The sequence below is a fragment of the Gorilla gorilla genome, chromosome 5 (assembly GCF_029281585.2).
Source record: "Gorilla gorilla gorilla isolate KB3781 chromosome 5, NHGRI_mGorGor1-v2.1_pri, whole genome shotgun sequence".
Classification (NCBI taxonomy): Eukaryota; Metazoa; Chordata; class Mammalia; order Primates; family Hominidae; genus Gorilla; species Gorilla gorilla.
Genome location: NC_073229.2, coordinates 166,016,453 through 166,029,636, shown reverse-complemented (window position 1 = coordinate 166,029,636; position 13,184 = coordinate 166,016,453). Strand labels below are relative to the sequence as shown.

Below are 13,184 nucleotides of genomic sequence, written 5' to 3'. Positions count from 1 at the left end.
AAGAAATATGGTAACATTATCTAATAATTTTAAGCTCCTGAAAGAAACAAATTTGTTTTTCTTTTTCTGGATCTAGGCAAGCTGTTTTTAAAATAAGAGGACATAGGAAAAGTAAATAAGCAAGAATAATCCTAAAAACACCCTAAAAATAAAAGCAATACATTTGAAATAGTCTTAAAAGTTATTAAAACATATTGCAAGTCTATCTAATTAAAAGTGTGATATTTTTATAGAAATAAACTACAGAAGGAAAAGAACAGAATAGAAAAATCAGCAATTAAACAGAAGGGCACATGTAAATTTAGTATAAGATAAAGATACTTTCTCAAAAAGAACAAAAACTATTAAGTAAATGATATTTGGATAATGTGAAAGTAATTTGGAAAAAGAAAAAATTGGATCATTTCCTTATGTCACACATTAAAATGAATTTTCAAAAGATCAGAGATCTAAATAAAAAGGTGAAGTTGTACAAAACTAACAGGTGAAACAATAATAACAGAAAGATAAATTTATTTTTAACTGTCAATAGGAAAGATATTCTTAACCGTGAATCAAAATCTAAAAGTGAAAAAAAAATCCTGTGGCATTCAACATGGATAATTTTTACTACATAAAAATTTAAAATAAGGACATGCAAATAAACATCACCAGAGTAAAATGGAAAATGAGGAAAGATATTTGCAATAGCTGTAACTGCCCTTATATATGAAAAGATTCTAAAAATTGAGAGAAAAAATGTAATAACATGATAGAAAAACAGGCAAAATATAGAAACATGTATTTCACAGAAAATATATAAGCACGGTGTAAAATGAAAGGTGCATAACATCCTGCATAATAAGAAATTAGGCAATTAAATAAATAAGTGCAAGTTAAATAAACCTCAGATACCATTTCTCCACAATCAGATTGATACAAATTCAAAAGTTTGACAACATACTTTGTGGTAAGGCTTTGGAGACCCCATCACTCTCATACAGTGCTTGTAGTAATGCAAAATTACCAACCAAAGATGACAGTAAATTTAGAATATTTAGGAAAATCATATATACATTTATACTGACAATGAGCAATCCTACTTCTATGATATTATCAAAAAAGATAGGGTTACAAAAAAATTAATTAACATATGCATGAATTTCTCGTTGTGACAATGTTTGTATTAACAGAAGCTTGGAAATAACATGAATGCCCTTCAGAAAGAATTAGATGAATTCACTACAGTAAATCCACATAATGCAATGAAAACCACACAAGTGAAAAAAAGAATTGATGACACCAGGGATTCGGTCTACATTCTGCTGCTTGCTGCCCGCAAAGACAAGCACTGAGACGATTATTACCAAGGAAGAAGGCTTTAATTGGGTGCTGCAGCCGAGGAGTTGGAAGAACAGTCTCAAGTCCATCTCTGTGACTCACTGAAATCAGGGGTTTTATATAGCAGGAGAGAAATATAATGATGTGTAGGAAAATAGGAACTTGGGAGGGGTAAGGATGCAATCATGGTGAATGAAGGGACTGGCATCTCATTGTCTGGATGTGATGATCTGGTCAGTTTTGTCTCTTTGATATTTTTGAGAGGCCTGGGGGTCCTAACCTGAAGAATAAAATCAGATAAAACAAATGTAAGTTTCAAGCTTTAAAACCAGAAGGGTCAATTTTTGTGTTTGTCCAAAAACACTGTCTGTGGGTCTATTGGGTCGGTTTCAACAGTAGTAGCAGAAGTAATTCCTTAATGTGTTCTAACAATGGGTTTCAAAAATGTTTCAAGATTTCAAGACTTTTTCACATATTTTAAAATTTTCTCTTCACAGTATTACTTTGAGTCTGGTAGACTCAATATCTCCATTTTAGAGATGAAGAAACTAAAGTTAAGAAAGTTAGTTATTTGCTCTTGTTTATTCAGTTAGTGAATGAAACAAATTGGGATTGAAATTCACATCTTTCTGAATTGAAAGCCCACAGTCCAAAAACTATTCCCACTGCTTGATAATATGCTTTTAAAGTATGATGTTTCTTTATTAGTATTAAATAATTATTTTTGTTTTTCCCAAATGATCGGTGATTTTGAAAGAAAAAAGATGAATTTGAGAAAAAGAAAATAATGTAATTTTATTAATTTGTCTTTAGGAGTTTCTCATATATGGCAATTATATGGTTTGGCTGTGTCCCCACCCAAATCTCATCTTGAATTGTAGCTCCTATAATCCCCACGGGTCATGGGAAGGACCTGGTAAGAGGTAATGGAATCATGGTGGTGGGTCTTTCTCTTGTTGTTCTCATGATGGCGAATAAGTCTCACAAGATCTGATGGTTTTATAAAAGGCAGTTCCCCTGCACACACTCTGTTTCCTGCCACCTTGTACGACATGCCTTTGATTCTCCTTAGCCTTCTGCCATGATTGTGAGGCCTCCCCAGTCATGTGGAACTGTGAGCCTATTAAACCTCTTTTTCTTTAAATAAATTACCCAGTCTTGGGGTATGTTTTTATTACCAGTGTGAGTACAGACTAATACAGGCAACATGCTGAAAGTTAAGCTACCAAAATATAGAATATTCAGCAGAATAAATTAATCTGGGCTATGAATAATCCCATTTAAGAAACTGCTAAAAGTTCATAGTTTTCTGGATGGAATAGATTAGCATTATCCATAATTTGGTAAATATATGTGTGACTGACTTGCATGCTTTTAATAATTAAATTCAGAACATGTCTCTGCAGTTTTCTGAATATATGGATGAGGCATAAATTTTCCTAAAGATACAATTTAATTTTAAACAATACTCATAGCCTTCTTTTGCCTAAAAGATATGTGTAAGAATCCCATAAAAATGTCCATGTCATGGTGCAGGTTATTTGTAAAATATAATGTATGATAATAGTAGCACTGATATTGCATCACTGCAAGAACTGAGAAGGGAAGACCTTCTGTGTACGAGAGGGAATGATTTAGGATATAATCCTAAGGAAACTATAAAGCACTAAAAAAAAAAAAAAAAAAAAAAAAAAAAGAAAGAATGGGTGAATAATTGTTGAAACCTTACCCTGTATGTAGAAAAATATTAAAAACATTATTATCTCATAAGTTAAGAGACTTTTCTATGAGACATAACTTTAGAGACAATTTTTTGAATATGATAGAAGAAATTCTAGATTGCCTCCCTCCTGAAAAATCTGGGAGATTGTGAAATTTGATGTCATGAAATTATAATATGAAAAATTATGTACTAACCAGAGAGCTTTGAATATCATAATAGGGCACACACTTGGCAATTTTTTTATCCTTGGGAGTCTATCCCAAAGTAACACTGAAATTTATATTTAATTTTACTGATAATTTGTATGTATGTATGAGTGTAGGTGCATATATGCACACCCACATGTACACACATATATATACATAAAATATTATTTATTGAGCACTACTACCTCTAAGTTCTGGCTCGTATTAATATTATTTTACATATTAATGTTAGGAATCAAATATTCACTATGCTTATATTCAATCAGAAATTGAGTTAAATCAAGGCTTAGTACTTTTGATTCTCCTCTCAGCCTCCTCCAGCATTTGATTCTGCTTTCTCAAAGCTCTTAAAAAAAAAAGATTCATCTATTCAACTGATGGTTGGAGAGTCAGATGGCATTTTTCTCTGAAATTTGTGATTGTGACCTAAAAGCTGCATAGAAGGAAGGTGAAGAACATACTTCTCACATCTCTTATTTACAGAGGGCATAGGGCCACAGGAAGTCTGTAGTCAGTGGTTAGTGCGTGCTATAGAGTGGCATATGCCTGTCCTCTGAAGAAAAACACTCAAAAATTTCCTTCATTCCTCTTTAATTCAGTTTGGAAGATACAAAAGTTATTATGATAGCAGGGGAGAGGGGACAGAATTGCGAAGCCATTAGAAAATACTGGAATGTAGGCTGGGGACTCAAATCAAGTGCTTGCGGACACTCCCAGTTTAGGCTAGACTTGGATATTTAATATTCTTTAGATGTCTTGAGCACCACAGGATTCATGTAGTTTCCATTATTCTGTGAGCTGGGTGACTTCAGCCGCATTTAAGGACCTGGCTGCTAATGATGATGGGATACTATTCCTCATAAAATGTAGACACATAAGAACTAATTGTACAAGGTACTATTATTATTCCTGTTTTGCTAATAAAGAATTGATTCTCAAAGAGGTTAAGCTACTTGAGATGGGATTTAAAGATTATAATCTTATTGCTTTCTAAATTCAAACAGTGCTCATGGACGCTATTATGAAAGCACTCAATTCTGAAATATGAAAAATCTGGTAAGCAGCTCACCATTGCAGATGTGATGCCTGAGGAATGTTAATGGTCTCAATGCTCCTTATATTTTATTTTATTTTTTGTTTTCTTTTTTTTAATTTTTTATTTATTTATTTATTTTATTTTATTATTATTATACTTTAAGTTTTAGGGTACTTGTGCACAATGTGCAGGTTAGTTACATATGTATACATGTGCCATGCTGGTGTGCTGCACCCATTAACTCGTCATTTAGCATTACGTATATCTCCTAATGCTATCCCTCCCCGCTCCCCCCACCCCACAACAGTCCCCAGAGTGTGATTTTCCCCTTCCTGTGTCCATATGTTCTCATTGTTCAATTCCCACTTATGAGTGAGAACATGCGGTGTTTGGTTTTTTGTCCTTGGGATAGTTTACTGAGAATGATGATTTCCAATTTCATCCATGTCCCTACAAAGGACATGAACTCATCATTTTTTATGGCTGCATAGTATTCTATGGTGTATATATGCCACATTTTCTTAATCCAGTCTATCATTGTTGGACATTTGGGTTGGTTCCAAGTCTTTGCTATTGTGAATAATGCCGCAATAAACATACGTGTGCATGTGTCTTTATAGCACATGATTTATAGTCCTTTGGGTATTTACCCAGTAATGGGATGGCTGGGTCAAATGATATTTCTAGTTCTAGATCCTTGAGGAACCGCCACACTGACTTCCACTAGGGTTGAACTAGTTTACAGTCCCACCAACAGTGTAAAAGTGTTCCTATTTCTCCACATCCTCTCCAGCACCTGTTGTTTCCTGACTTTTTAATGATTGCCATTCTAACTGGTGTGAGATGGTATCTCATTGTGGTTTTGATTTGCATTTCTCTGATGGCCAGTGATGGTGAGCATTTTTTCATGTGTCTTTTGGCTGCATAAATGTCTGCTGCTTATATTTTATGTCTTTACATTTTAGTGCATGGGGGAGAGTCTTTCCTCTCATCCTCCATTCTAGATATACCTTACTTAGGAGACTTCAGGAAGCTGCTCTCCATCCTCAGGAGAGTACAGATGCCTCACTACATATGATGGGGTCACACACATCTCAGTAAGTTGAAAATATGTCAAAACTGCATTTAATATACCTACACTACCAAACATCATAGCTGAGCCTAGCCTACCTTAAATGTGCTCAGAACAGCAGGAACAAGAGTTGAGCAAAATAGTATAACACAAAGCCTAGTTTATAATAAAGTGTTGACTAACTCATGTAATTTATTGAATGCTGTATTGAAAGTGAAAAACAGAAGTGTTGTATGGGTACTTGAAGTATGGTTTCCATTGTATGTGTATTGCTTTCACAGCATCGTAAAGTTGAAAAATCCTATATTCAACCACCATAAGTTGAGGTCTGTCTGTACTGTATTTTGTTGTGGAGAATGAGAATTGCTTTATTCTTCCTGATATTTTCACTTGTAGATTCACCTGCCCATGGGGCCGAGTTCTCTTCTTTTTCTTCCACTGCCATATGGAAGCTCAACAGAGCAGTGGTGATCTGTCATCTGTGTAACAAGATGGACAAATTGCCAAATTCATCTAGAACAAGGCAATGAGCCATGCTGAATGGAGCTAAACACTTAACTTCTACATATTTAAATAGACATCCCCCTCCTACATGCTTTACCTGTCAATTTTAGAATGTTCAAATCTTAGTTAATAGTCATGTCCTCTGTTTCTGCCCTTAAAGTTGAGTCTTCCCTGGTTGAACTCTCACTACACTCACATGTGCATGTGCTCACAAACAAACACACACACTTCCAGGTTCTGTGGAATGCTTTTAGTGTTTGCTTCTTGTCATCTTGTTCTTCACAACAATAAAGTGACAGGTATTAGACTATGTAAGAGTAAGCTTGTTTTCCGGAGTTCCCAATCACATTCCACACATTCAAAGCACTGCTACCCTCAGGTATATTTGCTAAACGTATTAATCTCTCAATAAAGCAATCTGTTTATGCTTTTAGCAATACGTTAGAGGCAGGAGAGGGATTAGATTAGGCACTCCTGGGATTCTGATCTGATGCGTGCATGCTGCCTCAGTTACAGAAAGGAAAACAATGAAGATTTTCTATTGAATACTTGGTGGCTAATTAGACTTTCTATTATCTAAAGACTAATTGGTTTCTTATCCATTCTATTCATTTAAGGTGAAATACTAATTAAATGTTTTCTCCCCATGATTTTTGTGAAGACAACAAAACAGCTAATGAATGGAAGAGGGAGTTTCAGCATTTTAAATGGATATAAATAAATATATACAGGGAGTTTATATATTTTATTGGGGATTTTAAAATACAGATGGAGCTTACTCTGCATAGATTTACCATTATCAAAAATCCCTAACCTTTATAACAGGCTAAATATGCCATAATGGGAGAAGAGAATTAAACCAGTGATATATTAGAGTGAGGCTCCTTCTACATCCTCCCTGTTTCCTTCATGCTGCCTTTCTCTTGCTTCACTACATTACAGTGCTTGAAAACCCAGCAGGCTTAAGTCTGTTCCTGCTGTGAGTGTGTGTGTGAGTTCAAGTTCCTTCAGGAGGCGAAGTCACACTAATAATAATTTTCTGTTAGTGGCAATTTGGAAAAGTCTTATGTTACTAAAGACTGCTGCATGACTACACAAAGAACTATTTATTGAAGTAGCTAGTATTTAAATGTGTTTTTGTGAAAGGTGGTCAGGCTTCCTTAGAAGGAAAAAAGTGATTTCTGAATACTTGGTTAGGCCCTTTTTTTGCATAATAAGAGAAATAAGCAGAAGAGTCTAAATTTTTTTGCTGAACTTTTTATCTTGAAACAGTTTAAGACTCATAGCCAGCTGCCATCGTAATACAAAGCTTATCCTTGTACTTTCTACTCAACTCTCTCCAATAACAACATCTTACATAAGCACAGAACATTATCCAAAGCAGGACACTCACATTGATACTATACTGTTAAGTAAACTACAGACTTTCTTCAGATTTCACCAGTTTTTACATATATTTGTTTTATTTTGTTTTTGGTGTATAGCATGATACTTTTTTTTGTCAGATAGATAGATAAATAGATAGATAGCTAGATAGATAGACAGACAGACAGATACAGATCCATATAACCACCACCACAATCAGGACACAGAACCATTCTATCAACACAAAGAAAATTCCTAATCCTAGCTTTGTCACAATGACATCACAAATGACAATAATTTTGTCATTTGATAATATTATATAAATGGAAATATACAGTGTGTAACTTTTTATGGTTGACTTTCTTCACTCAGCATAATGCCCTTGAAATACATGCAAGTAGTATAGTATATCACTAGCTCCTTCCTTTTAATTGCTGACTAGTAGTCTATATTATGGATATTTATTTATTTGTATTCATTCACCCATTGAAGGACATTAGGGTTGTTCTCAACTTTTGGCTATTACAAATAAAGCCATTCTGAACATTCATGTACAGGTTTTTGTATGGACATAAATTTTCATTTTGTTGAAATAAATACCCGGGAGTACAATTGCTGGGTTGTTGTATTATATTAAAACACCATAAAAAATAGAAACAGACACAACAGGGAAACTTCTAGAGGTGACGGATATGTTTATTACCTTGATTGTGTGATAAATGTAGCTTTAGTTCATTTCCTTGATCTGGTATGTAGGATTCCATTGCATGAATATAGTATAATCTTTTTGTGTGTGTGATCACAGACATTTAGACTACCTCCATTTTTAAAAAACATTTATTTTAGTTTTGGGGGTACATGTGCAGGTTTATTATATAGGTAAACTCGTGACACAGAGTTTGTTTTACAGATTATTTCATCACGCAAGTACTTAGCCTAGTACCCAATAGTTATGTTTTCTGCTGTTCTCCCTCTTCCCACCCTCCACCCTCAAATAGGCTTCAGCATCTGTTGTTCCCCTCTATGTGTCCATGTGTTCTCATCATTTAGCTCCCACTTTTAAGTGAGAATATGTGGTAACTGGTTTTCTGTTCCTGTGTTAGTTTGCTAAGAATAATGGCCTCCAGCTTCATCCTGTTTCTGCAAAAGACATGATCTTTTTCTTTCTTTCTTTTTTTTTTTTTTTTTGGAGACAGGGTCTCACTCTGTTGCCCAGGCTGGAGTGCAGTGGGGCGATCTCGGCTCACTGCAACCTCTGCCTCCTGGTTTCAAGTAATTCTCCTGCCTTAGCCTCCTGTGTAGCTGGGACTACAGGAGCATGCTGCCATACCTGGCTAATGTTTTGTATTTTAGTAGAGATGGGGTTTCACCGTGTTGCCCAGGCTGGTCTTGAACTCTGGAGTGCAGTCAATCTGCCTGCCTCAGCCTCCCAAAGTGCTAGGATTACAGGTGTGAGTCATAAGTCATCATGCCTGAACGATTTTTTGCTTTTTTATGGCTGTATCGTATTCCATGGTGTGTATGTACCACATTTTAAAATATTTCATCTGTCATTGATGAGCATTTAGTTTGATTCCATGTCTGCTTTTGTGAACACTGCCACAGTGAGCATTTGCATGCATGAGTCTTTACTGTAGAATGATTTATGTATCCTCTGGGTATACCCAGTAATGGGATTGCTGAGTTGAATGGTAGCTCTGTTTTTAGCTCTTTGAGGAATCACTGTACTGCTTTCCAGAGTGGTTGACCTAATTTACACACCTATCAACAGTGTGTAAGTGTTCTCTTTTCTCCACAACCTTGCCAGCATCTTTTATTTGAAAACAAGCTCACTGCAACCTCAATCTCCTGGCTACAAGCAGTCCTGCCTCAGCCTCCTGATTCACTGGGAACACAGGCACATGCCACCACACTTGGCTAGTTGAAATTTTTTTTTTTTTTTTGCAGAGATGAAATTTCACTTTGTTGTCCAGGCTGGTCTTGAACTCCTGGGCTCAAGCAATCCTCCTGCCTCCATCTCCAAGGTGCTGGGATTACAGGAGAGAGTCACAGCACCCAGCCCTCCATTTTCTTTTGTTTTTACAACCAGAACTTCTAAGAAAATTCTTACGTATGTTTCTTTGTGTTTGTGTGCAAGAGTTTCTCTAGAGTTTATAACTAAGAGTAAGATTATTGAGTCTTAGAGTTAATATAAATTTTTGTATATGATGGGGCAAATTATTCTCAGTTTGGTTTTATATAATTAATTTCCTAGCAACGTCAGGTGGTGTTTCTTATTGCTCCATGTCTATAAATGCCTGATATTGATACACTTTTTACTTTCTGCCAAACTAATGAAAGTAAAATTTAGACCTCTTACTGAGCTCTTACTAGTGAGATTCTTCATATTTTCATATACATATTGGTCACTGGCTTATCCTTATTTATTTATGGACAGTTGATATATTTGTCATATTATCCCATGGAGTTTCTGGTGTTTTTCTTTATATATTTGGTATATTAACACTTTGTGCTTATATTTCCTCTATATATCCTACCTAGTTTGTGATAATTTTTTCTTATGATTTAAAGAACAGTACTCTGAATATGAATGTACATGAATTAGCAATATTTTATGTACTGTGGTTTTTTCTCTTTGATCTTGTTTAATATATTTTAAACTATTGTGAGAAAATAATATATTCTTATATGGTTTCTTTTGAGAGTTCTAAAATGTTTCTTTTACATTGAAGTGCTTAATGCATGAGGAACTGATTTTGATATCAACATAGAGATCTATTCCCAACCCCACCATTGATAAGTATTATATTACAAATTATTAAATACTATTCCATCCTTTTCTGAACTGAAATGCCAATTCTGTCATCTATAAAAATTCCATAAACTCATATCTGTGATTTTTATTCCAACACTATCTTTGTTTAATACTTTTACCGAAGCCAGTGTTGCAAATTTTTGGCTATTCTTAGCTTTTTGCATTTCTACATATATTTTAAGTTATACTTGTCAAGTTCCTCCAAGTACTTCACAACTACTGAGATTTTGTTTAGAATATTGTGAATTTATAGAGTAATTGAAGATAATTGATATTTTAAAGATACTAACATTTCCCATATATCAATGTGGTATATAGATATATGTTTCTATGTAATATAGCTCAATAAGATTTTGTAATTTGCTCTATAAAGATTGTGCTCACATTTTATCAGAGATATGCCTGTGGTACACACCCATACACATACACAAAGCATGAAAAGAAAAAGAGATTGAGTTGAAAAAGTCAGTTGAGTTGAGATTCAGGAGAAAAAGGAGTTGCTATGGAAAATAGAATCCTTGCAAAACTATGCTTTTTTCACTTTTGTTACAGACAGAAAAACATTGATTTTTGTATATTGATTGCATATTTACTGAAGTTACTAGATTTCTGCATTATTTATAAAAATTTTAGATTCCATTGGGTTTTCTATATGGATAGTAACATACTTTGTGAATACAACAGCTTTTTTTGTCATTTTCAATCTTCATAAATTTATGTCATTTTCTTGACATATTATAGTGATTGTACCTTCTTTTATTCCTCATCTCTTTCCGAAAAATGACACTGGTTTCTTTCCTGCTTTACTGGCAGCTTCTTCTCACTTTACTCTGCTTTTCCTTTTTTAATTTTTCTCACCTCTAAATGCTGGATGCTACAGCAATCAGGTCTTTGACTTCTTTTTCTTATATTTGCTTTTACAATTTTATAATTTTATTTTTTAAATTATAAATTGGTAATTTATAATGATATACATTTATGGGGTACAAAGTGATGCTATGTTTCATAAACACAATGTGAATTATTAGGTCAAGTTGGTTAGCAAATCCATTATCTCAAATACTTAACTTTTTTTTTTTGCCGTGGGAGGATTAGAAATTTATTCTCAGCAATTTTGAAATGTATAGTACTCTATTATTAACCATATTTACCATGCTGTGTAATAGAACTAAAAAATATATTCCTCGTTTCTGAGATTTTTTACCCTTCGGCCATCATTTCCCCATTTCTCTCAATCTGCAGTGACTATAACCACCATCCTGCTCTCTGCTTCTATGAGTTCAATTGTTTTAGATTCTGCACAGAAGTGAGAACTTGTGGTATTCATCTTTCCATGCCTGGCTTATTCCACTTAGCATAATGTTCTCCAATTCTATCTATATTGTCACAAGTGACAGAATTTACTTCTTTTAAAAGGCTGAATAGTATTATTGCATTGTGCTATAGAGCATGTTTTCTTTAGATATTTGGGTTCTAATCTTCTGTATCTATGTATATTTTTTAAGTAAACTCAGTTTCATTGCTTTTAGCACATAAGAACACTAATGTTTCTCAGGGTTATGCATCTAGGTTAACAGTCTTTCTTGAACTCATGACTTGCATGTAACATTTTTTTATTCAGTACCTCCAATTTATGTGTATATTAAGGATCTCAAACTTACCAGGCTTGAAAATAAAGCCTAAATACGAGACAGCTGGACGAGTTGAAGTATAAGAGCAGGTAAGGGCCATTCTGTGAATTTCATAACAGGCATGAAGAAATTTTGTCTTTGTACTAAAACAATGAAAAGTTATTGATGTACTTTAATAAAGAAATAATAAGTTCAGGTTTGTAATTTTCAAAACTCTAGCCATAGTATGTAGAATAGATTGAAGAGTAATATGAGTAGATAAAAGGTGAGGCTCAGAGACTTTATTAGGAATCCAGGTGAGAAGTGATAGTGGCTGAGATCAGGGTAGTGGCTATGGAAATGGAGAGAAAAAATGTACTGGAGAAATAAGTTTTGTATGATGACCATACTGAATGCTTACATATTGTTGGCTCTGTTTCTTACTTGTGTTTTGTTTTCCATTAATTTATCTCCCTATTCTTACATCAATACCACACTGCTTTAATTACGGCGGTTTTTATGTGTTTTAATATTTGGCAATATACTTAGTTTTTTGTGCTTTTTTTCTTCAAATAACAAAAGCTATTTTTATTCATTTACTTCCTAGAACAGAGGTTGAAAAACAACAAATATTTTCCAGCTAATTTTTAATTAAAGCAATATTTTAAAATTAGGATATTTCATATAAAAATTGGATTTTTTTCCTACTGAAAGATCAGAAAATCCAGTGATGCTGAGACTGTTTCTTATATGGCAATAATTGGCACATGCTGAGAGACTGCTCTTGAGAGAGAGGATAATAATAATTATATATATATCACATATATATCATATATATTATACATACATATATATCATATATATTATATATATACATATATATCATATATATTATACATACATATATATCATATATATTATATATATACATATATATAAAGTACAAATATATATACACACATATGTTCAGATTTGCATGGGATGGCATGGGTTGTAACTCTTACTTAGACTAATAACTACTCTTGTAGAGTCCAAGTTAGGAAAAAAATATCAGGTTTACCCTGTCTTTGCATATTATAAATGCCCTTTCATTTGACTTGATTTTGTTAGTTTAACTACTTTGACCTTATAAACATTTGAATTTAGGGATACTTTTCTAGATGAACATTAGAACAAATTTGTCAAGTTCTCCCAATACCACTTAATTTAAATGCCTATACGGTAAATAATAACTAATTTGGAAAGTGTGTAGAGCATTTTATTTTTATTTACAACCTCACTTCTATTATTATTCTTGAATAGTAGCCAAGAAATTTGGTTTCCATTCCAAAGGTAGCTCTTAATTGGCTTAAATTAATCAGCATCTGGCACTTTCTTCATTGTAGTGACTAAGAACTGGCCACATAATTTAAGGTTGGCCAATTAGAATGCATTTCAGGATTTTTGTTTGAAGTTTGTAAGAGATATACAGCTGTCTTTCTTTCTGCTTATCTCTCCATGCCCTGCCCCAAATTCCCCACCATGTGAATGAGG

General features: G+C 33.8%; 2 long non-coding RNA genes across 3 annotated transcripts in view; one reads left to right on the top strand and one right to left on the bottom strand.

The window, feature by feature from the left end:
- LOC109027252 (uncharacterized) overlaps positions 1-13,184 on the top strand; it is a 220,224-nt gene that overhangs the window by 167,445 nt on the left and 39,595 nt on the right. The gene's annotated exons all lie outside the window — the stretch shown is intronic.
- LOC134758775 (uncharacterized) overlaps positions 498-13,184 on the bottom strand; it is a 117,900-nt gene continuing 105,213 nt past the window's right edge. The window contains exon 3 of the long non-coding RNA XR_010134378.1: positions 498-1,600. This is a non-coding gene — a long non-coding RNA (uncharacterized lncRNA). The remainder of the gene's footprint in view (positions 1,601-13,184) is intronic.